Here is a 24632-nt window from a genome sequence, read left to right as displayed (position 1 = left end):
GAATGGAAGATAGCCTTCCGTACTCCGTTTGGCCATTACGAATATAGGGTCATGCACTTCGGTTTGGTCAATGCTCCTGCAATATTCCAGAGGTTTATGCATCGTATTTTTTCTGACCTATTGTATCATCATACCATTGTTTACCTGGATGACATCCTGGTGTACTCTTCCTCTAGACATGCCCATCAAACCCACCTTCAACAGGTACTACAGCGTCTCCAAGAACACCAATTATTGGTCAATCCTGAAAAATTTGTTTTTGAAGTATCCTCAGTTCTCTATCTGGGTTTCATCCTTACTGAACAGGGTGTCAAAATGGACCCTAGAACACTTTCACCAGTGCTCAACTGGCCCTCACTAGCATCGTTTAAAGAAGTACGTTTCCTGGGCTTGGCAAATGTATATCGCCGTTTCATACCACGGTTTTCTGAGACAGTGTTGCATATAGCTTCCCTTTTGAAGAAATCATCACTTCCTTTTAAATGTTCTCTTGCGGCTGAAGAGGCGTTTGAATCCCTTAAAAAGGCTTTCTGTATGGCTCCTGTTCTCTGCCAGCCTGATCAGACTCTCTCTTTCATTGTTGAGGTTGACACCTCGGCTGCCGCTTTAGGGGGTGCTCTTCTACAGGAGTACGAGGGTATCGAACACCCAGTTGCTTACCTGTCGAGGACTCTAGGTCCCAGCCAAGTCAACTTCTCTGTGATCGGGAAGGAGCTGCTGGCCATAAAGACCGCCTGTGAGGAATGGCATCATCTTCTCCAAGGCGCCTCACACACCTTCATAATCAGAACTGACCACAAAAACCTCAAGGTTATTCAACAAATGGAATGTGTAAATTCCCAACAGGACAGATGGGCCCGCTTTTTCACTCAATTTGATTTCATGGTTACTTATCTTCCGGGCAGCAAGAATGTCTTGGCAGATTCTTTGTCTAGGTTTCCTTATACCAGTCTCTCTGGTAAACAAGATGTTGATTCCATATTACCTAAGGACAGATTTGTATGCTCTATCTCAGCTTTCCTTCAAGAAGTCAAGGGAGCCTTGGTCCTTTAACAACACGACCCTACGATCAAGCCTCAAGATGATCTTCATCGTCGTAAGGGTTTGTGTTTGTAAACAACCGATTTATTTGTCTACCCCCTCTCTCAGACAAAAAGCATTTTAATGGTGCCCTGACTGGCAGGACACAGGGGTGTTATTTCCACCATTGATCTACTCCAATGACTGTTCTGGTGGCCGAGTCTAGCTTCATGTCCTGTCTGTTGTCAGGCCAAGCACGACACACAAAAGGTGCTTGGTTTACTGCAATGGCTTCAGTGTTCGCCAGAGACATATTCCGTCACCATGGCTTACCTGAAAAGATCGTCTCCGACCGTGGCAGTCAATATACGTCTCGCTTTTGGAAGGCATTATGTGACAAATTGGGTATCGATAGGGCTTTGTCTTCTTGATTTCACCCACAAACTAACAGACAAACTGAGTGCCTTAATGCCTCACTCGAGCAATACCTCAGATGTTTCATTAACCACATGCAGGGCAATTGGGAATCCCTACTTCCAACGGCCGAATTTTCATACAACAATGGCAAACACTCTGCTACCTATATCAGCCCTTTCTTTTGCAACTATGGTTACCAACCGCTGGCTATACTCCCTTCTGATCTACATCCTAATGTGGTTCCTTTGGTTGATGGCATTTTGGCCAATATAGCCAAAGCTCACAAGATTGCCGGTGAAAGCCTAGGTGAGAGGCGATTACGGTACAAAGAACAAGCCAATTCTTATCGTCGTCCAGCTCCTGTATGGTCTCCAGGTACTCAGGTGTGGCTGTCCACTAAATATCCTCCTCGATGGCTGCATCCATCTAAACTGTTGCCTCGCTATGTAGGGCCCTTTCCAGTTGTGAAAAGAATCAATCCTGTAGCATATAAATTGAAGCTACCCAACAGCATGATGAAGATACATCCGGTCTTCCACACCTCACTGTTAAAGGAAAAGTGAAAAGATCCTTACCGGAGGTCCACACGACCTTTGAGACCTCTAGCTGATGATACTCCAGAGGAGTACGAAGTACAAAGCATTATGGACTGAAGGTATAGGAAAGGACGATTGAAATACTTGATCCACTGGAAAGGCTACTCACGTATGGAAGACTCCTTGGAACCCAAAACGCAAGTTCATGCCACAGTCCTGGTTTGTTCATTCCATTGGTCACATCCTGGCAAACTGGGTGGACCTGCCCCTGGAAAGGGGCATACTGTCACGCGCCTGCCATCCTGGCGCTTCTGGCATGCCTGGTGTTTATGCCGCCATTGATTTCCCTGTTATGCTTGTAACGTTCTGCCCTGTTACGGTCTAGTCTTTCTGGCCATATTTCTTACTGTTTTCTATTTTAGCCCCGCCCCCTGTTTGCGCTTCGCGTTGCAACCCCGTTGAGCTTTGGTTTCTCTTTGGGTTCATTCTCCCTGGTTATTTCCCTTTGCAGTCGCTACTGCCTTCTGCTTGCTTGCTTCATCTGCTTATTCTATTTTTCCCAGGCTACTTCTGAGCGCCTTTCTCCACCGTCTTTACAGCGGCCTGTCTTTTTCCCTTGCCTTCTGCTACTCCTTCCTTCTTGCTTCTCTGCGGTTCCTTCTGTGCCTCTGGTATTCTTATATTTTCCTTTTCCCTCTTTCCGTCCTTCCTGCCATCTTCTTACGGTCCTTCTCCTTTTCTTTCCTTGTGCCAGTTCTTCTTCCCTTCATCCCTCCTTGTACTTAGTATTGTTTGCTTACCAGCTTTTGTTTTTGCATTTCCTGGTTTTTCAGTTTCGGACTTGCTCAGCCTTCGTTTCCCGCTGGTCTGGTTTCCGCATTTACTCCGGTAGATTCTTTGGTTCACGTCAGTATCTGCAGTACTTCTATCTGGATTCTACAATAGATTTTTTCATGCCACTGGCTTTTTCCTCTTGTTCAGGCACTCGCGGAAGGGGGTCCTGTGTTCACCGTTTATCCACACGGTGACACATTGGCTTCCATCCAAGGGAGACCATTTCACTATAAAAAGAAGAAGACCTTCCGACGGAAGAAAGACAGGAGGCTTGGGTGGTCTACAGAGGACTCAGGTGAGGAGAAGGAGGTGGGGGACTATTCGGATTTGGAGGATTTCATTGATGTGACATCTAGCTTTCAGGACATCCCGACTGCACTCTCCCTCACTCTACACTACACTACAGCCCTCCTTCTCGACCATGACCGTCATTCCACTCTCTCATTTACCTTTCTCAACACAGTCTGTTACATATCAATACCTCACTTTGAACATGATCTATGTAATCTTCCTCCATGTTCCACACCACTGTCCTTCCTCCACCTGGCCTCTCAGGCCATCTTCTCTACCCTTGACCTCATCTGACCTCATCTAAACAAACCACACTGTCCTGTGACTTCTGTCCCTCTTCATTCTGTGGTTTCCCAGACCAATATCTATCCTGTCCTTTTCCTGTCGTCAGTTCTTATAGGTGTGAGGATTTAAAGTGCTTCTTAGACTCTGTCCTCTTCTCAAACGCTGGTTGTCACCAACCGTGACAAAAATTGTCAATTTCAAAGTTCTTATTCGCTGGGGCTTCTGGGTCCTGTTCACCCGTTAGCAGCAGATACCGTTTCCTCTATATGCTTTTCGCTGCTGTTAGGTGTGTTGTGCATTCCCTCCTCCACCGCAAGGACTTCTGGGCTTTGCAGTACTGGAGTAGAAAAAGAAAACACAAGCCAGAGCAGGATACGGCAGGTATCAAGCAAGCAACATTGATACATGACAATTGCATCTAGGCACATCCAAAGTGGTCAGAAAATGCCCTCCCAACTCCCTCACCTCTCCTCTGGTGCAGGAGGGACACTGGCAAATACCCTGGTAGGTGGGTGTAAGAAAGCGTGATTGGTGCTAGTTCTATGTAGGGTAGTCAATTATCTAGTAATAATGGCCATACAGGTCCTTGGTGCTGCAGTTTGAAGGGGTGGGTAACACTCAACCTTGTGTTACTGTAGAGATTGTTAGGGTTAGAGGCAGGTACATCACTATGTAAGCGCTCCAAGTAAAAGAGTATACAGTTTGTTTATATAGTTAGGCGCCCAGTTTAATGAGGTAGCATAAACTGGGCTCAATTTCACATAGCCACACATATCATATCCTGTGAGTGTTGTGTTAGTAAGTAAGTGAAAGTTATAATGTACAATTTCAACAAAGGGTTGTTGACTCCAGTTTGAGGCAATATTATATGAGGGCCAATTGATCTGGTAGGTGTCCTGCACCAGATTGTATGTGGTCCCCACACCCCTTGACCTGGTCACATCTGTCACTTGTAATCATGCTCCAGGATATGTACCTTTTTTAAGGCTGCTAACCTAAGCTCTGCGCCTATGCTGTGGCATGTGTACTTCTTTTCTTATGGCTACAGATCTGTGCCTTACTTCGATACTAATGACCGATTACCTTCCTTACAGCTGCTACTGTAAACTGTGTCCGCTTCTATGCTGCAACACACGTATTTTCACTGAGGACTGCATATTATGCTTTTGAAATGTTCTTTATTATTGTAATTCCAGCCCAGAAGACAGTCAGAGGGCTTTGAGGGTTTTCATTTGCTTATTTACATACAGGCTCGGACTGCCTATAGGGCAATATCACATAGCTGGAACCAAAACACAACATGCTGGTGTGGACCTGTTTTCTTGGTCAAAGTGGGCCACTCTTTTGGACTGCTGTGGCAGGGGCGAATTCAGCCGATGAATACATATATTATGGAGAAGAGCCCCAAATGTGTCTGTGCCCTGGGATTCAAACATTCGCATGGTGACCCTGGGTGCGATGAAAACAGAAAAGGGGATGTTTCAATAGCTTTCGTTGTAGCATTTCATGGTTTCCACCTGTTTTGTAATCTGTTTTACTTTGGGTAAACAGGTTTGCGCCCTCAGCCTGGAACTGTTGACCATGAATACTGATGGGGACAAAGTATGCCTCTGTTTCCTTCCTTGCTGGGAATGGCACCTCACAACATGTTGCTGTGCTTGGCCTTTAACTTAGGCTGCATGGCAAAACAGGTTAGAATAGCCTACTGCGTCATCGTTTATCTTCTAATGACACTGTTAAGGTTCTGTATTGTATTGGGTTCATGTATAGTTTGAAAACAGACTTATTGGAAACAGTCGTACAAAGAAAAGAAACAATTCTTCTATAAAAAATCAAATGCAAGTGGTTCATCATATGCAAAGTTGCCACATATGTATTGTTCATTCTCAATGAATCTACTGCTCTGAATTGATTAACAAAGCACAAGTACAAAAAGATTTTGAAGAGAAACAATTTTCGTGTATCATTAAGAATTTCACCTCAATTTGCAAGATGTGTTTCACAAAATGACACTCTAAAATTAGACCTTCTTTAATTATGAAAGTGATGCCACATTTAGATTGCTTTTAGATTAATAAACCTTTTCCTAGACCCATGAATGATCTCATTAACCAGCGTGGCTGTTATAAATTAATACATTATGTATATATACAACAGCTGTAGGAATTTTAAAACCATTCTCTTATATGTACTATCATGAGCCAATCATGTATATTGCAAGGTACTACTTTGAGCATAACTAGATATAGATTTATGTTTAGCAATAGTGTGAAAACAAAGAAATTGATATGAGGCCGGGAAGCCCAAAGGAAACACACCAACACAGGTTACAAAGAACATACAAAGTGCTTTATTTAAAAGCTACAACAGTTACCAAAAAGTCAATTGACAAACGGATAGCTATTCGGCTCTCAGAGTAACATAACGAACTTCAATGAGAGTTCACTGCGTTAGTGAGAGAGACCGTACATTGGGATACTCGTGCTTTTATACTCTTTATCCAGCTCTGGCCATCCCCCTCGCGGGTTAACCATTCTTAGGACCAGGTCTAGAGTTTCTTGCCAGGTCAATCCCATAATGTATGCATTTTGATCAGTTTCGCTGATACAGTTGTTCATTTACACATAGGTCAGGGATAGGACAAGGTCTCAGTTCGCGACCCCAACAAGTGGCCTGCATGCATATTATTTATTCATGTGTGCGGAGGTCACATCGGCCAGAATCTCACTCGGAATGTCATTCGGTCTCCATTTTGGTGTTCAGGGTGACTTCCACATTACAAGAGAACCTAAAATGGTGGCTAAATCCAAGATGGCGATTTACACAGTTTTCATTAAGGTCAAGACCTTGCCGCGGAATCTATTTACACGATGTTTTAGACAACTTGGCGTAGGCCAGCACACATTCAAATAATGTAATAGGAGGTATAATATTATTTCGATTCCAACAATAGAACCGCTATAATTTAGGTATAATGTATCTATTATCTATCTATCTATCTATCTATCTATCTATCTATCTATCTATCTATCTATCTATCTATCTATCTATCTATCTATACATATACAAGTCAAGATGTGTGTGTTTGTTTGTGGTAGATTTGTGGGGAAGAGTTGTTCCTTGTACAATTCTGCACCATTTCATCAATGTTCACCACATTTTGCATAGTTGCCTGTTAGGACCCTCCGGACATTACTGGCTACATGACATTTGGACACCACACCCTGTTCCCTGGATTTCAGCAAAAGTCAAAATGTTTTTTCTGGGTTTCTGGGTTTGTGGTAAAACATTGTTCCTTACACAATTCCACACTGTTTCACTGATCGGTACCACATTTTGCATAGTTACCTGTCAGGACCCTTCAGGAAATACTGGCTACATGACATTTGGACATCCCAACCTGTTCCCTGGTTTTCAGCACAAGTCAACATTGGTTTGTGGGTTTGTGGCTCGGAAAAGTAGGACCATACGGACATGAATAGCTATATTACATTTGGACACCCCACCTTCACTCATGAGACGGTTTCCTGAAATCGGCGAAACATCAATGTGGTTATAGAAAGACCCGTCCTGACACCAGGAACAAAACTCAAGACCCAGGTCCAGGCGATACATGGTTTCCAAGATGTTTGCACTGCAATGAACCACAATGAACTGCACCACGCTAGGGTAAGCTGACAGGTGGGGAGAGAGCACAGAAGGTACCAGTATGCAGCAGCACACCAACTCTCACCTCCCCCCAACATCTGCTCCAGGGAATGTCAGCCAGCCACACGCGCCCATTCTAAGCACAGTTTACTTCAGGGTGTAAAGCACATAAAGCAATAAGTGAATCTGAACAGCGAGCTACAGCATCAGTGTTGTCATGTCAGTCTACAGAACCTGTTCGGAGAACAGGTACGTCTGCTAGTTGGTAATAAATGTACACATCTCTATGACTTTTTAGAAAGTATACTTTTGACTTTATGATTTTATGATGCTCTTGAAAAGACAAATGTACAACCAGGTTAAAAAAATGGATCCAATGTTGCCATGGCCAAAAGAAAACATGTATTTATAGCTTATACGACATATATATTATAGTTAGCACACATATTTTCAAATCATAGTTTTTCATTGTATGTTCCACAGGCCCACTTCAAGCAGTCTGGATAGTTCCAATTAAGTTATCTGCTCAAATGTGCAAAAACTACTGTTCAAATGCTCTATATAATCTAATAAAGCCCTTCCTCGGGCTTCACTCTGCAAGATTTGCTGTTGTTGATTTTCAAACTTCCCCTGTTCTTCTTACCTGTTGGGTACCGCAGGGCTCCTGCCTCCAACTAACTCTCTTTAATATAAATACACAGCCCTTGTTCAACCTCCTTCATAGTTTGGGGGCTCAGCTATACTGACACCCAGACCCTATTGGAACTATTGGGAGATCAGGCCCAGGACTCAGTAAACATCAATTCCTCTTGGATGGTGCTGAACTTGCTTGCATTAAACAAGAACAAAACAAAACCTCTGATTGTCGGCGTTAGTCCCAGGCTGAGAAAACTAGACGCCTGGTACAACCAATTTATTATAGCAGGCTATTCTATCTTAGTGGCCCCTCAAATCAAAACCTTGGGAGTTTTCTTTGATTCCCACATATCATTTAATAAGCAGACTGCTTAATTGCACTCATCCTGCTCTAACATCACATGCTGTTGAGACAGACCCGCCCATACCTTTCCTATCTATCTTTCCTATCTTTCCGAAGAGAATAGAACTATAAAGGCTGATTCATGGAATGATTTGCGCCGAAAAACAGGGACTTGTGCACCATTCTGCCTGCAAATCCCTGTTTAACAAATGGGGATTTGCGGGCAGAATGGCGCACACATCCTCGTTTTTCAGTGCAAATAATTCCATGAATCAGCCCCATAGTCTTTTCAGTGCTGATTAACTCCAAGTTGCATTACTGTAATAACTTGCTGGTTGGCACCTCCTCTTCTAACCTGAACAACTCCAGACAATTCAGAATGGGACTATGCGGGCTGTGTGTGGGTTTGGTAGGCAGGCTCACACCACCACAGCTAGGCGTGTCCTTCATTGTTTGCCTGTGAAACACCTAATACAGCACAACACCCTCACTCTGGTATATACATGCCTGACTGATAATGCACCTTGATACCTAGTTGATCTATTGATGGATGTACCCTGGAGGAGACTACCTCCTTCTAATGACAGCAAATTACTCTTGCAGTCCCACTTTAAATCGCAAAAGAACGGAGGAACCAGGTTTGATACGTGGGCCTCCTGTCCGTGAATGAGCTTCCAGCCACTTTGAGGACCATTTCTTGTCTGAAAAGTTTTGAATGTGCAATCAAAGCAGGTCTTTTCAACCGAGGAGTTGACTAGTCATTTTCCCTAAGGCCTCTTCCTCTGGGCTTTTCCTTGTCACCTTTTGTCTCTGTCTATCTTTATTTGTTTTTTGTGCGCACCGAGGCCTTTGTGCATGTGGCGCTATGCAAGTATTGAAGTAAAGTAAAGTATGGTGTGCGGTCTGTAGTTCCCGAATACAGAAAGAAATACTTGCAAAGCAGCTTGTCAAACTTTGCAGTTCTTTAAAACATATGTATGATTCTAACTTTTTTTCACTTCAGACTGCCAGTAGCAGGGGATGTATTTATCTTCCCTAACCTGTTGCTATTAAATGGATTTCGCTCTCTAACATGTATCTCACAAAGCACGTTGGGAAACTTTAAGTCTTTGATAACATCTATTCAGTAGTTTCTAAGGTGACTGTTCCCTTTGAAAGCACAGTAACTCACAATGTGTTGATCTTCCCTGTTTGCTTCGTAAATGATTCAATGAGCTTGTGCGGTGCTGGCAAAGCAGGAGGTGACATTCTCTTGCTCATTGACAATACCAGGGCACTGAAGACTGTGGGGTTTTGTCCCCTTTGAATTTAAATTGCCAGCATTAGGGGATTTGTTGTCTTGCTCCAGCATCTGCTACTAAAAGGAGTACTAAAGAACTAAACTAAAATGTTTTGCCATCGCCTGGGTAGTTGACAGCAGTACCTGACTGGTGTCTTCATGAGAAGTAATTTCAAGATATTTTTAAATGTTCCATCCCTTTTCTCAGTCTTCTGCTGTTTCGTTATTTTCCCGGGTTTTGACCCAGCTAACCATAAAGATGTTGACATTGACATGTTGAAGCATCAACCCCTTGTAACCTAAGTAGCTAACTGATATCTGTCAGGCCCCCAATCACAAATTAGCAACCAGTACATCCACAATCAGCAGAATATATATATATAAATATCACATCTTACTTTTCATCTAATGCAATACCTACACATTAATTATTAACTTCTGGACAAAGCGATTTATTAGCATGTTAAGGCCCTAAACTGTAACATTAATTGCTGCCATGACAGGGAACGTTTTGCAACTGGTCTACTCCTTTCCTATCACACTAGCATCTCCATCTTTTCACAGCTCACTTGATCTGTGCTTGTTCAACCCAAAACAAATAAAAATGGAAGTGAACACTGTCTTACCATGGTGAGAAGCTGCTCATATATGGCATTTTCGGATGACGCTTTCAGAGGTTCAGCCGGTGGTGGAGGCATCGCGACTGGGGACTGGCTGCTTCTAAAGGAGTCCATGGCCATGTCTTCTTTTCCTTGGAGCCAGCTCCTTTTGTCATCGCCCAGGAGTTTAGGCGTAAATATCAATCGCACCCCTGTGGCTGGCACACAAGCTTCTTCACAACCAGGGCAGATCACTGCAGATACCAGTTATGGCTATTTAGCAAACCACCATGCATCCAGCCCCCAAACTACCGATAAGTCTTAAGGCAATATTGTAATAAGGTACTCCAACTGGACTTTGGTCTTGTGGCAGCCCTGTTTCTGGGTGGGGCAGGTCTTCCGGAGGAGTATACGATATGGGTCGAGTGTCCATGTATGTCTTCAGCTAGGTTATTCCCTGTCACCAGGCGACTGAGGATATATTGTGTGGGAGATTGTGAGCATAGGAACTGATTTGCAGGCTCGCATGTATATACCTTTGCTGTCTGCTCGTGTAGTGGAATATTGCTTGAATGGGCTGTGTTCTCTCATGTACCCACAACCATAAGCTTGTCTTATGCCGTTTCTTTTTTAACTCAGCCACCGCTGGTTTTGTTTCAGGTATTGCCCCAGTAGTGTTCTATGATAGGAAGTTCGTCTGACTTATTATCATCGTTGAACAGACACAGCCCAATCTGTGTGTGTTTCCAGGTGGCTTCCCCTTAGTCTCAAGCACCATAGGTATGTATGAGATCATTAATTTTCTTCCCTTGTGCAGCCCCTGAGAATAGCCAGCTGGCATCTCGTAGTAGGGTATTAGACCATGAGTCTATTGTTTCCGTATTGCCATTCTCAATCTGCCCATTGCTGAGGTGCTCAGCTAGCCATGCCTGTATTATTTCAGGATCATTCACTGAGTGTCAGTGTAAACCAACGTCTGAGTTGGCTGATGGTTATGGAGTTGATAGGGAATGCCCCGCAAGGAACGTTTTATGCACTGATAATGTGCTCTTCTCCCCCCCGGCTCACAGTTCCAAGCTGCTGCAGCCTTGGTGGTTACCGGTGTGGTTCGCGTTTGTCCTCCCACTTGCTATCCCTGCAACCGTGCACTGGGCAGTATCAGGCTTAGGAAGGTGAAAGCACCTCGGCTGTGTTTATAGTATGTGTTACCCTTTTACTCCGCTGCTGATTCCTCGTGAGTGGGCACCCCGAGGCGTTGCTGGTGATTAGGTCCAAACACCCCAGGCCTCCTCAGCGCGTCACCTAACAGATGGCGGGATGGTTCCCTCACCGTATATCCTCATGGAGTCTCTCACACAATTCAGGGCACGGGTGATGAGCTGCCTAAACTCTGTGGGTCGCAGAAGCTCACTGGGTTGAGCGTTTCGGTACTGACTCTGGATCAGTTCACCGCTTTCACCAACAGTCTCCCGTGAACTGCAATGAATGTTTATCGCTGGATCCCGATTGCAAGCTTCGATCGATGCAGAATTCGGCGTTGCCTGGGGTCGGAGCAGGGGGCATGATTCAGATCAATCGAGTTCCCCCTTCCGTGCCTTCGGGGCAGGCAGTCTGTTTGCAGTAGTCCGTAGGTCATCCACCAACACCGGCTTTCACCTGTTGTGTAAACACCAGGGATGCCCACGTTGTGGCTGTCGGATCAGCTGAGTTAACTGGGCTTGGGTCGCCGCCGCCCGGAGGTGTAGGGAAGGAGTCCAGCTACCCAATTGCCTTCTTGGGTGATGTTCATTGTGTGTTTGGTGCACTGCTGATTATGGCCTAGGAGAGCCCACACAATGTCTTCAGGGGGCCCCGCCCTCGGCACGGCCTTGGGGCATTTCCTAGGTGGCGGGCTAAAGTAGTCTTGTTGCGGAGCCTCTCCCCGGCTTCCGCTTCCCGCCTCACACTCCGGAGTCTGTAACACAGATTTCTAGGGTAAATCTTGTCGGATTTTGTCTGAGAACTTCCCAGCAGGTACATATTGACCTCGGAGACAGCCTCACGTCAATTGAGTCTCTCAGGTGGCACCGAAAGAGGATGTTAAAAGGCTCAGCATTTCTGCCGGAGAGGAGCCCAACACGCAGGCAGGCATCTTGTGTGCGCGCAACAGTGCCCCCCGTAACTGTAAGTCAATTAACGTATGGTCTGAGATCACCTGCTCTTTTATCTCCATACAAATAGTCTGCTCAATTGACCTATCATGTAAACCCCCTGCTCACTCCACATCAGTAAATCGACATTGCGCAGAATGATCCATCTTATAATGTTATATTCAGTTAAAATGCCCACTCAACCCAATACTCTCACCCTGCAAACCACACAACAACGAGCCGAGATCACAGAAGAAAGGAATACCAGGAGAACAAGGACCATAATAGAGCTTATAGTCATCATCTTACCATCATAAAGACATCAGCCAAGAACACTGGTCCCTCATTATCTCTTACCACCTTCTCCACTAACATATTTATACCTCTCCTAAGCAATATACTCACACCTCTTGATTTTGAATCATAACAGTTATATAGTCCTTGTGTATATCTACAGGAATTTAGAAGATTGGGTGGAGAACTCAAGCAAATGAGTTTCTTGTAGAAATACAATGTCCACCTTATTCCTCCATATCATTGACAATACCTTCTTCCTTTTACACGGACAATCTAAGCTCCCCATGTTCCAAGATACAAACGTCAATATTCCCATAGCGCAGTTAGTACAGACACTCCATCCATTATTAAATTAATTAAAATAAATGATGATGTAGGATCAATGTGATGACATACAACTTCCTCTAAATTGGAGTAGCAAATATAGCATAAACAAAAACAAACAAGACAATAAACAATACCAACACCTACCAGAGCAAATAACTATAAACAGAATAAATAAGTGCCTAATTTCACACAGGCAATTCATGAGTAAAACTATGTACATAAACCACTACATCTCAAAACATACCAGCCAGAAAGAACTGTGCCCAATACATTTAATTAACAAAAGACAAGCATCTCTCCCCCACCTTCCTTCCTCTGAAGTCCACTACTCACATCATTTTTAGAATGTCTTATTCCCCAAACCCTCATGTAACTTCATACCTTGACCCAGTCTGTCTAAAACGCAACTGCTAGTATCTGCCATGGCAACTACCAGATCAGGCCAACAATGCACATAGGTAACATTATATGTAGATTCCATCTAACTCTCAAACCTACCTCTCAATGTTCATCTATTTACTACATTCAGAACATTCCCACGCTAAAACCAAGCATAACCAGAAATCATATTATATCTCAAACATATCACACACCAAACATGATGAACACATTTCTCAGAGTACTTAACCATGTATATGGACTCTAAATTCCATCATGCCATGTCTATTCTATCAAACTAAGCTAACTGATATCCTTATCTGAAATTCGTAGTAGACCTGTCCCTCTAAAATGAAACCATTCAATTTAAGTAGAGCATTCACGTACTGAAGTCAAACATGCCAAAAATACCTCCTGTAGTGGCATTTTGCTTATGAACATCTAAAATCAACAAGAAAAGAAGACCACTATCATCATATCAGTTCCCATCTCATATGTCATTTCGATGAGCATTCATTTCTACATTACTATTAAAAACCAATTATAACGCAATGTAGCCCCTGTCTTCACAATTAAAGCAGTCTTTGACACCTGGGTTCCGGGTTCTCATGTGCGTTCCCCACATGGCTATACATGGCCGAAAAAGGGAAAGCCACTCAGCTACATTGCTTTCTCAATATAACATACGGCTCCACGTATGATCTTATAAGTGGACAATTCTATTTTCCATTGTCCCAAAATTGTAAAAAAAATTACCCTAGCTCTCGAACCAGAACTAAAATGCTCTGAACTCCCGGCACAATCAGAAACTCTGTGATATCTCACTGACGATCATAGCTAGCTAGTCCCATCCACCACAATCAGTCATTCACCTTTTAAATCCAAGCAAAATCCTGTTATCTAGAGTCATCTATCGCACAACTCACCATTATGAGCACTTCCTCCAGTACGCCATTTCCCCAAACCCATCTCCATCTGTGTAGCGGTGTAACGATCTAGCATATGCCCCATGTCATGATGCTCATCATCATTAAATCAGCAAAAATCATTATATTATGACCTCTCCATGCGAGATCCCTCCATGCACAGGCTTTTCTCAGGATCAACTCCTTCTCTAGAAACCTCTGAAATTTCACTTTGAAGTGTCTGGGTCTCTGACCAAGTGCTGGATTAGGACGTGGTGACCGATGTGTTCTCTCAATTTATAAAGACATCTTTGGATCAAGATTATTTTGATTAGATTCTTCTGTAGTATGTCCACTGGATTTCCTTTCTCCACATTTGCAGGGAATCCAGCGATGCACAGGTTGTTTGTCCTAGAAATGTTTTCCTGTTCAGAGATCTTGAGGGAGAGTTTTCAATTTTGCACCAGCAACTCCCTCACAAGTTCAGTCAATCGCTGGGTATTTTCATTTACTTTAGTCAGCTGTGACTATGTTGAATCAACTCTCAATGACCGCTCTACACATTTCTCCTCTGAATTAAAAAGCATGGTCTTGATTTCAGCAATGTCCAGTGTGACTTTAGTTAGAAGCTCCAGTGGTCTATCATCCCTGCTCCCATTACCAACATCACTCTTTTCCACTCCTTTTTGCCCCTTGGCTGGCTGTGAAGCCTTAGTGGTGACAGTTACAGACATCATTGAAGTTGATGGAAGTCATTCTTGGGCACAGGCTAACAGCCTTCAAGCTGCCATCCCAGGAGCTGACAGTTCTAGAAACCTCTGTCTAACTCCTAAGCCATTATTAATGAGTTATAATTACAAATATGTGGGTTAAACTCAGCAATGTTTTCTGTGTACAGTGCTAAAGTGATCCAGACCTTTCAATTTCTGGTTGAGCTGTTGGCTGATACATAGGCCAGACCTTTCTGTTCAGAGTGGAATTGTGGACTTTTACATATATTTCATGTATAAGAAATCCAACTCTGCGCATGGTATTGAAACTGACATTGGTCACCTCTTCATATCTCATTTTGAAATAATGGGATTTCTGTTGCATATACACAATATGGTTCAACTCTGCTAAGCAGATAAAAGTAGACAATTGAATGTATCCTACCTTTATGCTTTTTTTATAAATCTGCAAATGATATGTCAATAAAACAAGATAACTTTTCACAATCACCTGCGATCTTTAGCAGATTTAAAGTACTCCTTTGACCTGGAAATATATACAAAGAGCCACCTTCTCAATATGCTCTGTTGGAAGGACTGATGTGCTTTCACTTGCTCAGTTACTCACACATGAAATGCTGTCTAAATGACAAAAGGTTAATTACTCTTTATAACTTCATAGGCTTTGTAAAAATATAAATCAGAGGGACACAAAACAACTAATTAACAGTTGACAAAGACTTGAAGAGTTTGCATCTAAAATGGTTCGATCTTTCTAAGGATTGATCATTGACCTGAAGTGTATGGTTATTGTAAAACTATATGGTTTTCAAGGATATAGCATTGATTCAATATCTTCCTTGTTTTCGGACAGGCATGGAAGATTGTGTGAACGTTTTTCTCTGGTAGTTTAAATGTATAGCAATATTGTTAGTACATTTGCTTCTTCTTTTTAAAAATTAAAATATGCATATGTGACATGGCTTGTTATGTATTGCAGTAATTAAAGTCATTGAAGCCATTAAAAAAATAAAGTGTATTAGTTCTTCTTCATAAGTTTCATTTGGGAAAAAAAAACTGTTTGCAGTCTAGAAACCAGTGTCTTAATTATAGGTTTTCATTTTTCGGTTTAGACAAATGATTATTCATTATTACTGTTGACAGCAGTTGCAGCACTGACTTTGATTCCTGTGAGACAAGAGAGGTATTTTTTTTAAAATAATCTCTGACATGGCTGCATTTCCTTCAAATTGTTTAATGCCTCACAATTAACCTTATTACTCAAGGCTGCCTCTTTTTGCAGACAGATGATCAAGAGTCAGGGTGAGGGTCAGCTGTTCATTTTGTTCAACACATGAGCTGTTTATTGCTTATGAATCGGAGTGAAATTATGTCTTCATAGCGGTTTTCTTATACAGCCCACCAAACCTTTATTTTTTCTGATTTCTTTGTTTAGGCTGCAAATTAGGAATGGCAACACTAGAAGAACAGAGCTAGTTGCTAAGGGGCCTGAAGTCAGATATTTGGTCTTGACTGCAGAGGCACATCTCAGAAGTGCTGTGGGAAATGGGGATACGGTGCCCTAGGCACAGAGAGAAATCCCCGGCCCTCCATGAATTCCAGTCACGTGTGCAAAGGCACGGACCAATCAGGGCAGGGGAGAGGGGAAAAGCGGGTCTGTGAAGGTGCTCAGTGCACCAAGGAAATGGAGCCCAAAATAAGGGAGGACACAAATACTTTTTTTAAAAGCTACAAATAGAGAACGCTTACTACAAGCGTCACTCAACTTCAGAAGCGCAGATGTAAATCTTGTTTCTGGATTCAGTGAAAGAAAACCAAGCCCAACAATCCAGTCCTATCATGTATATATGTAACGTTACCCATTGGATGAATGCCCCTAAACCCAGAGAAGGACATATCACATAAAGTGCAGATCACATTCATTCTGAAACTGGGCATACTTCTACACGTCACCGCTAAAATAGTCAGGCAGGGGTAGGGGCAGAGCAATGGGCATAACTTTCTGAATGAGGACAGGGCTGGTTGGTTAGGATTCCCATCTGTTGGATTTGTGCCCCACACATTGACAAGGGGTTCAAAGGTGTCAATCCGACATGCAAAACATTCATACCTACAGCCGCTGTACAGGAGGTTCCCGGTTTGCAGCTACATCTTGACTACGGGCATTAGCTTCAGCCCTACTAGATGTTAGCTTGGTGTGCAGTTCCTGAAGGAAACTGGTTAGGCCACACCCATGAAGATGGTGTCTGCGAAAACTACACTTTATGTGCTAGTTAGTCATTCTCTCAATGACTTACCTGGCAAGCAAGTTTCCAGAGAGGTCCCAGATCCACTTGTCTGATACCTGCATCCTTTCTCCATAGTGGGGTCCCTTGAAATTGAAATGGATTATATCCTAGAGGGTGCCTTGCATGGTCAGGTTTAATGTTGTGTTCCAGGCTTTAACATTGTGTTCCAGGCAGTGGCTAGTTTCCCCGTATGGTGCTTTCATGGGGTCTTCTTTATATCTCTATAAAGAGAATGGGAGTATCCTTAGTACCCAACTTTGATACTCAACCTCTTCAACTGCCTTGGTTCCCTCCTCCTTTCCAATGAGTGGTATCTGTTGTATCTGAATTAGAGATCACGGTATTGGAGGCCAGGCTCTTTCTTTGCTGCGACCAGCAACAGCCACAATGCTTACTCTATCCTGGTTCTCTTCTCTATCCCTTGATTTGTGGGCTGGAGATGTGGAGCTGGGGGCTTCAGTAGTGGGATTCACTCTGCAGGGTTGAAGGTATGCAGATAGCTGTGTTCAGGTCTGCCTTAACTTGGAAAGTAAGAAATGTCTTCTTTAGTCTCTTATTTCTGTAGCACTTCATAACAGAATGGAAGTCCAAATGACATCTAACTCTTCTCTTCTTGTGTTCCCTTTGGGAGCAAGTCCTAGCATAAGCAGTGCCACAGAATCGCGCCCTGGAAAGTATGGATAATACAGTTGATACTGTCCTGGGTCCTGCATTTGTTTGGTTAAATCTGCATATAAGAACCTTGGGCCTCATTACGAGTTTGCCGGTCCGGATACAACGGTACCGTAAGATTACCAGTACCGTTGTATCAGGACCAGCAAACTCTGAATTGTGCTCGCGGTTGCCTTTCATTTTGCCAGGTCTGACCTAGCGGAATGAAAGCCACCAGCGAGCACAGCTTGCCAGTAGCACCGGCACGATAATGAACCATGCCGGGACTACAGGCATCCCCATTCCCATTGAGCCCTATAGGGCTCAAATGGGAATGGGGATCAGCCGATTCTGGCACCCGATTCTGATCACCCGATTCTGGCAACCGCAAAAGGGCAATTACCGGGTCCAGCGGGGCCAGAATACCCCAGTAATTGCTCATTCGTGGCTGCCGGACTTTCTTGCAAGTTTGGAGGTAACCTTGCCGGTTTTACCGGCAAGGCTACCTTTAACCTTTTAATGAGGCCTTTTGACCTTTTTTTCAGGAGTAAGACTCAGTTCAACTAGAAGCTGCAGAAAAAGTGTTGTCTGGGAAAGTTGGATCTAAGATGCTGAATAACACAGACATTTGTTTCCTGTCGGTCTTCCTAGTTGCATTTGTGCCAGGAGGTTTTACAGAAGGGAGCCTAAGACATTCCAGGTAGATCCATTACCAGGACTGGCACGTACTAGCAGAGAGTGGAACATTAAATACGCTTATGCGAGTCTCAAAGAAAATCTTGTGAGGGCTCATGGTCTCTTTAGATTACGCAGAATATTGTTCCCTAGAATTTTCATGGGTGTGTCTCTATCGGGGAGGGTTTGTTCATGAGTGTGTGTGTCTGCGTGCACGTGCGTGCGCTTGTCCTAGTTTGTCCATGACAAATATAGGTTGTCTTTTTTTCTTAATCAAAGCAAGGAGATAGCAAGCATAGACAAACAAGGGAGATCAAAGGCATTCAGTTTAGTAACCATCCACCTTCCGATATCCCAAGAGACCAGAGTAACCGGTTGTTTTACACTCAGACCTCATGAAAGGTGAACATAGAATGTGCTCTCCTTGAAGAGGTGCCATTCATGTTATAATGCTTTGTAATTTGGGAGCTGATTTTCACAGTTATTTGATGGTAGGGCACACACCATAAAAGAACTGTTAAATGCATCCAATGAAAAAGATTGTTTGCTTACCATATTACAATGCATTAACAACCCCATATCCAGTGGAGTTGGACAATACTGGCTTTACTCTGAACACATGATCCTGCTCATGGACAGTGTTGGACAATGCAATCGCCAATATCCTTTGAAAAACAACCGTTAAGAGAGCCCAAACTTTACAAAAACAGAAAGAACCAGCATCCTTTCTTATGCATATCTCCTTTTTAAAATCTCCCTTAACACACTCGCTTTCTCAACATTCAACCCCCATTCACAGCACTTGAACTCGCCAACTCATTGAAGCTCATCCCATTATGGCCGCCCCCACTAAGCAGTGTGTTAAGCGCACCATTGTCTGAATCTTTCCTTCGGCTCAATTACATATTACCCATGCAATACAAGACTCTTTTTTTATTAACACACCTGCGCATCAATTGTTTCCTACACCCTTGGAAGGGACTTGTCATTTTTTCTTCCTCCTGAACGTTTCATTTTCCTCTCTGCTCAAGACACTGCAAATGTCTCTCCCTTTCACGTGCATGGTTTACTGACTATTTTACTTATCCACACTACCAGGTGTTCTATGTCACTTGCAAATCCTGCTAGTAACTCAATGCATGTGGCCTGACATTGACGGATTATGGCGCTGATCCCACTAAACGAACAAGTAAGGCCGTAGCCCATGAGGAGGACAAATGCAAGAACGATGGGTTTAGCAAAAATGCTATCCAGCCATAATAGGAAAACTATGCCAAATAGCAAGAGGTTTGCCAAATAAATTCAATACATACAATATATGGTCTTTCTATTAGTTTCAGGTGGGTTATGTTTTTTTTGTTGTCTGAAAGATGCTGCTTAGAAAAGATATTGTGGCATTGATTTGGAAAGACCGTTCTTTGTCTTCACTGATAGAACTGTGAGAAGGGGTTTCAAAATGGTCCACGGTAAATATGAGACGCCCAAATGTGGTACATAAGACATGGGAGATGAATTGAATTGAAAAGTAAGACACGAAATACATAGCCCATGTATATCTCAAGTAACGTTGTCAAATAGGCATGAGAAGCGGTGACTAGAATGTATAAATGAAACATTTGAAGCTTTTCCATCAGATCGTACTTATGCATTTCCTTTTCTTCTTTTTCTTTTGTTTCTTTTTTCTTTTTTCTAGGGGTAGGAACTGCATTTCTTGGCCCTTGCAGTGCTGAATTTATGGAAAGATTTAATTTGATCTTTGATATGACTAATGTATATGGTGATATTCTGTGAGATTACACTGAATATCAAGTGGAATCTAAGCGAAACACGTTAAGCATAGTGTGAAGTTTGGAATATGTCACATGTGGAAACATATGACAGACACATGTCAATATAATGGTGAAACTGAAGTGGAAATGTAATTCAGAACAATGAATTGTACACTAACATGGTAGTAGTATACAAATTATAATAAACACATACTGATCAGAATTATGAGAAAATCTTTTGCATTTAACGTGGAAAGTCTTTTTCTGATTAGTTACCTATCTAACTTAAAATTGAAGTTTGGATGTGTTGTAGAAGGTGAAAATAAAAGGCATTACACATACCCATACTAATTACACCAAGAATATTTTATTAGGCGCTCAAGGTCAATGGTGAACTGGTAATTTGCATAGTTGATGTAGGTCTTTACAGGTTTAGACTCCACTTCCCCAGTGCAGCATAACTTTCACCAGGTTGCCACTAATAGAACTGAAATATTAATGGTAGAACTAGTGCAAGAAGGATACAAATATGAACCTGATGGTTGTGCATAGATTATTTCCCCAATATTATCAATGCCTCCTCTGCCCACTGCACATCTTAAAAAGGGCCACTCTTCTCACTTGTCATGCTCAAGTCATCCGAAGAAACATTGTCCTTTTGAATATTTAATTTGACCATGTACACATCCTTGTGCTTCAAAATATATTCAAAGTTTGGATCAATGCAGGAATGCATGTTTCTGAAATGTGTCTGCTCCACCATTTCTTACATCATGTTATTGTCTACATAATACAATGAGACTTCACCAATAGTTATTATTGTTTACTGGGGGACTGGTAAAATAGTGTGATGTAGTGGCCTCACCACAAATGTACCATCATTCAGATAGGTGTTAGTGTAATTTTTCATACACAAACTAACCAACCATCTCTTGTTTACCAACTAGGTATAAGTTAAATGAATGCCTCACAGACACACCTCACAATACTCCCCACCCTACTTACTATATTGCATTCCTCCCAAAGTATGGGTTGTGTCAGGGATGACATTTTTTTCTGGACATATGTTGATCTTTAAACTTCATACATGTGTCCAATATCAGAGCTACTTACAGACCCATTAGCCACTATTGAAATGCTACTTTTTTGGGTGATCTTCCCCTTAAAGTACTTCCCCTTTCGTCAAGATTTGTTTTATATGCTAATTCTGGGGTTATAGATGGGATACTTAATAGAAACAAATATGTTTACACTCCACATTTACATATAGCGACACCGCACTTCCCTTCTTAAAGGTGCCCCTATCTTTAATCATTTCCAACTCTCACCTTGTAACAGTCACTAATGTTTTCCATATAACCTCTAACTGTCTGAAATATAATGAATTGCTCCCCTGCATAATTTGGTAAATTCCTTGCAGTACTAATCAGGGTTGCAACCACTATCTTAATCAGGTCAACATACAATATCCCCCACACCATAAGTGCAGATGGTAGGTACATTGGACACCAGTATAGTCTGTCAACAGTATCTAATAGATTACCCTGTTATATCATAATCGTCTACTGTCCTAAGTCCTCAATAAATGTTTGCACCTTAATGTCCACTGTTCCAATGGACACTGTGTTTGCCAATGACAGGGTAGTCCTAACTACTGCCCACATCACAGTAAACGGTATGGCAGTCCCAAAGGTAACCAGCTAGTCTATGGTCCTCCCTCCTGAGAAACTGTGACTTTGGAATGAAACACTTGTTGGAGCATCGCCTTCACAGTGGCCTGCGCTCTCTCCCTATGATATGTGACTCCAATCTTTTATCTGTAGCATTCTTATATACTGTCACTGTATCAAGTCTCAAAATACAGATGTAGGTCTAAACCAACCTTGTCACAAAGATAGCTCCACATTGCATGTTGAACCAGGTAAAATGATAGCTTGAGGAATGCAGGGCAGCCACATGGAGGGAATTCTACTCCCGTCAGCACTGGATTAGCAGGTCCATAAAAGGAGTTAAAATACAACATCTCTGAACTCAACTGCACTCCTTTCCCCTTCATAAACATAGCATTAGACTGCAGCACCACTTTTCTTGAATTAGAAAAGTGTCAGTCTTTAAAGACATGCACACAATTTCACCGGAGCACGTGTTTCCCCCACAATGGGAGATATTAGCAGTTTTTGCTCCTGGAAAGTACAACATCTCCCCTCCAATACCTCGCCATGCTTCAGCATGATGATGCTGGAAACTGAAGGGGCTATTGTTCACTGCCACAGGATTCCTATATAAATTGCGGATTGCTATGTATTCTGCAGTTGAAGCATTGGTGCATGGGATCTTGATTACCATAATCTGAGTGAAGGGGTTCTGATTGAGGCTTTCTTCAATTTTAATATTACTCCCTATTTTTATTTGGGTCAGGAGGCCTGCTGAGTGATGCCCTCCTAAACTGGCTATGTCTGGATTTAGAAGGACCGTATAGCCATCATATAGAGGCTGAGAGCTTAGCCACGTTTCTTAAAGGCATATTATGTCATGGTTACATAGTGCTGAGTTATCTTCCTCGAACAAATGAGCAAATCCTCTTGTGTTCCAGGAGCACAGTTTCCATGGTACTAAAGCACATGTGAGTCTTTGCTAATGATGGCAATTTGCTCGCCGTCACGATGTCATGTGATTGTTTATGGATCGATTAATTGAGCTTTCTGGATTTCTTCGATTTGTTGCTCCTTTTCTTGGGAACTGTAAATTGTATTATGTTGATTAGAAATGATATTGTCCTATTAGGATTAGATACTGAAATATAAGTAGTGGTTTTATGGTTTGACTAAAAGAGTGTATTCCATGTATTGAGATTCAGACTGGCAGACATATTCTTGTTCTTCTGAACAAGTTGCCAATGTATCAATATGTCATTGTGGTAACTTCCTCTGCATAAAGTTATTGGATCACCTTTCACGTGATTTGATTTAAGTAAAATGGCATTTTGATTCCTAAAACAGCCTGCTTCTTGTCCCAGTTTTTGGGAGTGGGATTTATATTACCCCATATATTGTATTGATGTACCTTAGAGATGTCCAAAATTGAATCCACAAAAGATCAGACAGGGCATTGCTCCCTGAAAGGTAATAATCCCTCTCTTTACAGTCCCTGCTCTTAGGAGTTGTTGAACCAACACAAAGTGCTGTATCTTTACCTTAAACCCCTTACCAGAGATATTAAGATGCTTCATCCAACGTTGTGTTGAGTGCATTGCACTCCAGTCAGATGCTACCTTCTCATATTCCATGAGCAGTTAGTAGCATTGACAAACCTGGTTTGCATAATTCTTACAGGCTTGAGCACACATGTATATAAGATTGTCTACATATGTCTCCCAATGCATATGACAAAAGTGTATGTACCTTTCGTTTTCAAATAATATCTTGTCTGTTACTGGGAAGGGAGAACCTCAGATCATAAAACTATGGGATGCAAAGTGTGTGTGTTCATGTCAGCTGCTCTGAATTGGGCTGTGACAGAATGTCTCCAATACACATCATAATGATATGCCTGATAACACTAAATCCCCCATACTTTGATTCATGCCATGATCAATTATGGCTCTGTCAGTTTAAGCAGCTAACTGTTTTCAGGTGCTTAGCTTTTGATATGTTTAGGCAGAAGGGTGATGAATGGACAATTGAATCATAACATCTGACGTTGCTCAAATTTTGAGGAGGAAAGAAATGTTATGCAAATCAGCTTTAGTCACAACCCAAAAGGGTCTCTCAAGCCAAAATGCTAGGTCACATCCCCAGTGCCTGAGACCACAAGCAACTCCTGGCATGCTTTGGCATCTTTGGTCATCTAAGGGAGACATAGTCTGGGAGGATTAAAGAGGCTGAAACATACTCAACGAGTGCCTTATGGAACCACCATATCCCTGTGGCTCTTCAATGAGTTTATCAAGCCCCTCACATACATTATAGAAGAATTCACACCTATATGTCAAGGATATGCAGTAAACACACAACTTGCCTTCTTCATTTTACAAAATATTGACTCCAACATCTCCAATGGCTAATAGCTTACAGCCGAACAAAACTAGATGTCTCAAACCAATGTATGCCTCGACCCCAGCAAGACAGACGTCATGGTCTTAGACACCTAATGCAATTACCACTGTCCTTTTATATGGTTGCTAATCAACAAAGCCTGCTTCATCTACTTCAGAAGCACATAAACTGGGAATCATAATACACATTGACCTATCCCTTGAACCACTTATAAAATGCATCACCAAAATGAAACATACTACCTACCATACATCCTCAACAAGAATTCATTACTTTGAATGTCACTAAAAGATCATAATCACCAATGCCCTAACCGAGAGCGGAGCATAGCCGAACGACTTACCCAGTGAGTTCACAGCTTACAAGTGACTTCTGGAGTGCTCTAACAATGTCCACGTTTTCAGCTCAGGCCGATTCACTCCCAAATGAGTGAAAACAACAGTAGCATACTTTTTGAATACCCAACTATGCGAAATCAAACATGGTTGTATCTCTTGAAACAAAGTAACTGTTTAAATAAGCACATGAGAGTGTGAAAA

Source organism: Ambystoma mexicanum, chromosome 6q, assembly GCF_040938575.1.
Source record: "Ambystoma mexicanum isolate Mex_15411 chromosome 6q, UKY_AmexF1_1, whole genome shotgun sequence".
NCBI classification, from domain to species: Eukaryota; Metazoa; Chordata; class Amphibia; order Caudata; family Ambystomatidae; genus Ambystoma; species Ambystoma mexicanum.
The sequence above is the reverse complement of the archived record's forward strand: the minus strand, read 5'-3'. Positions refer to the sequence as shown.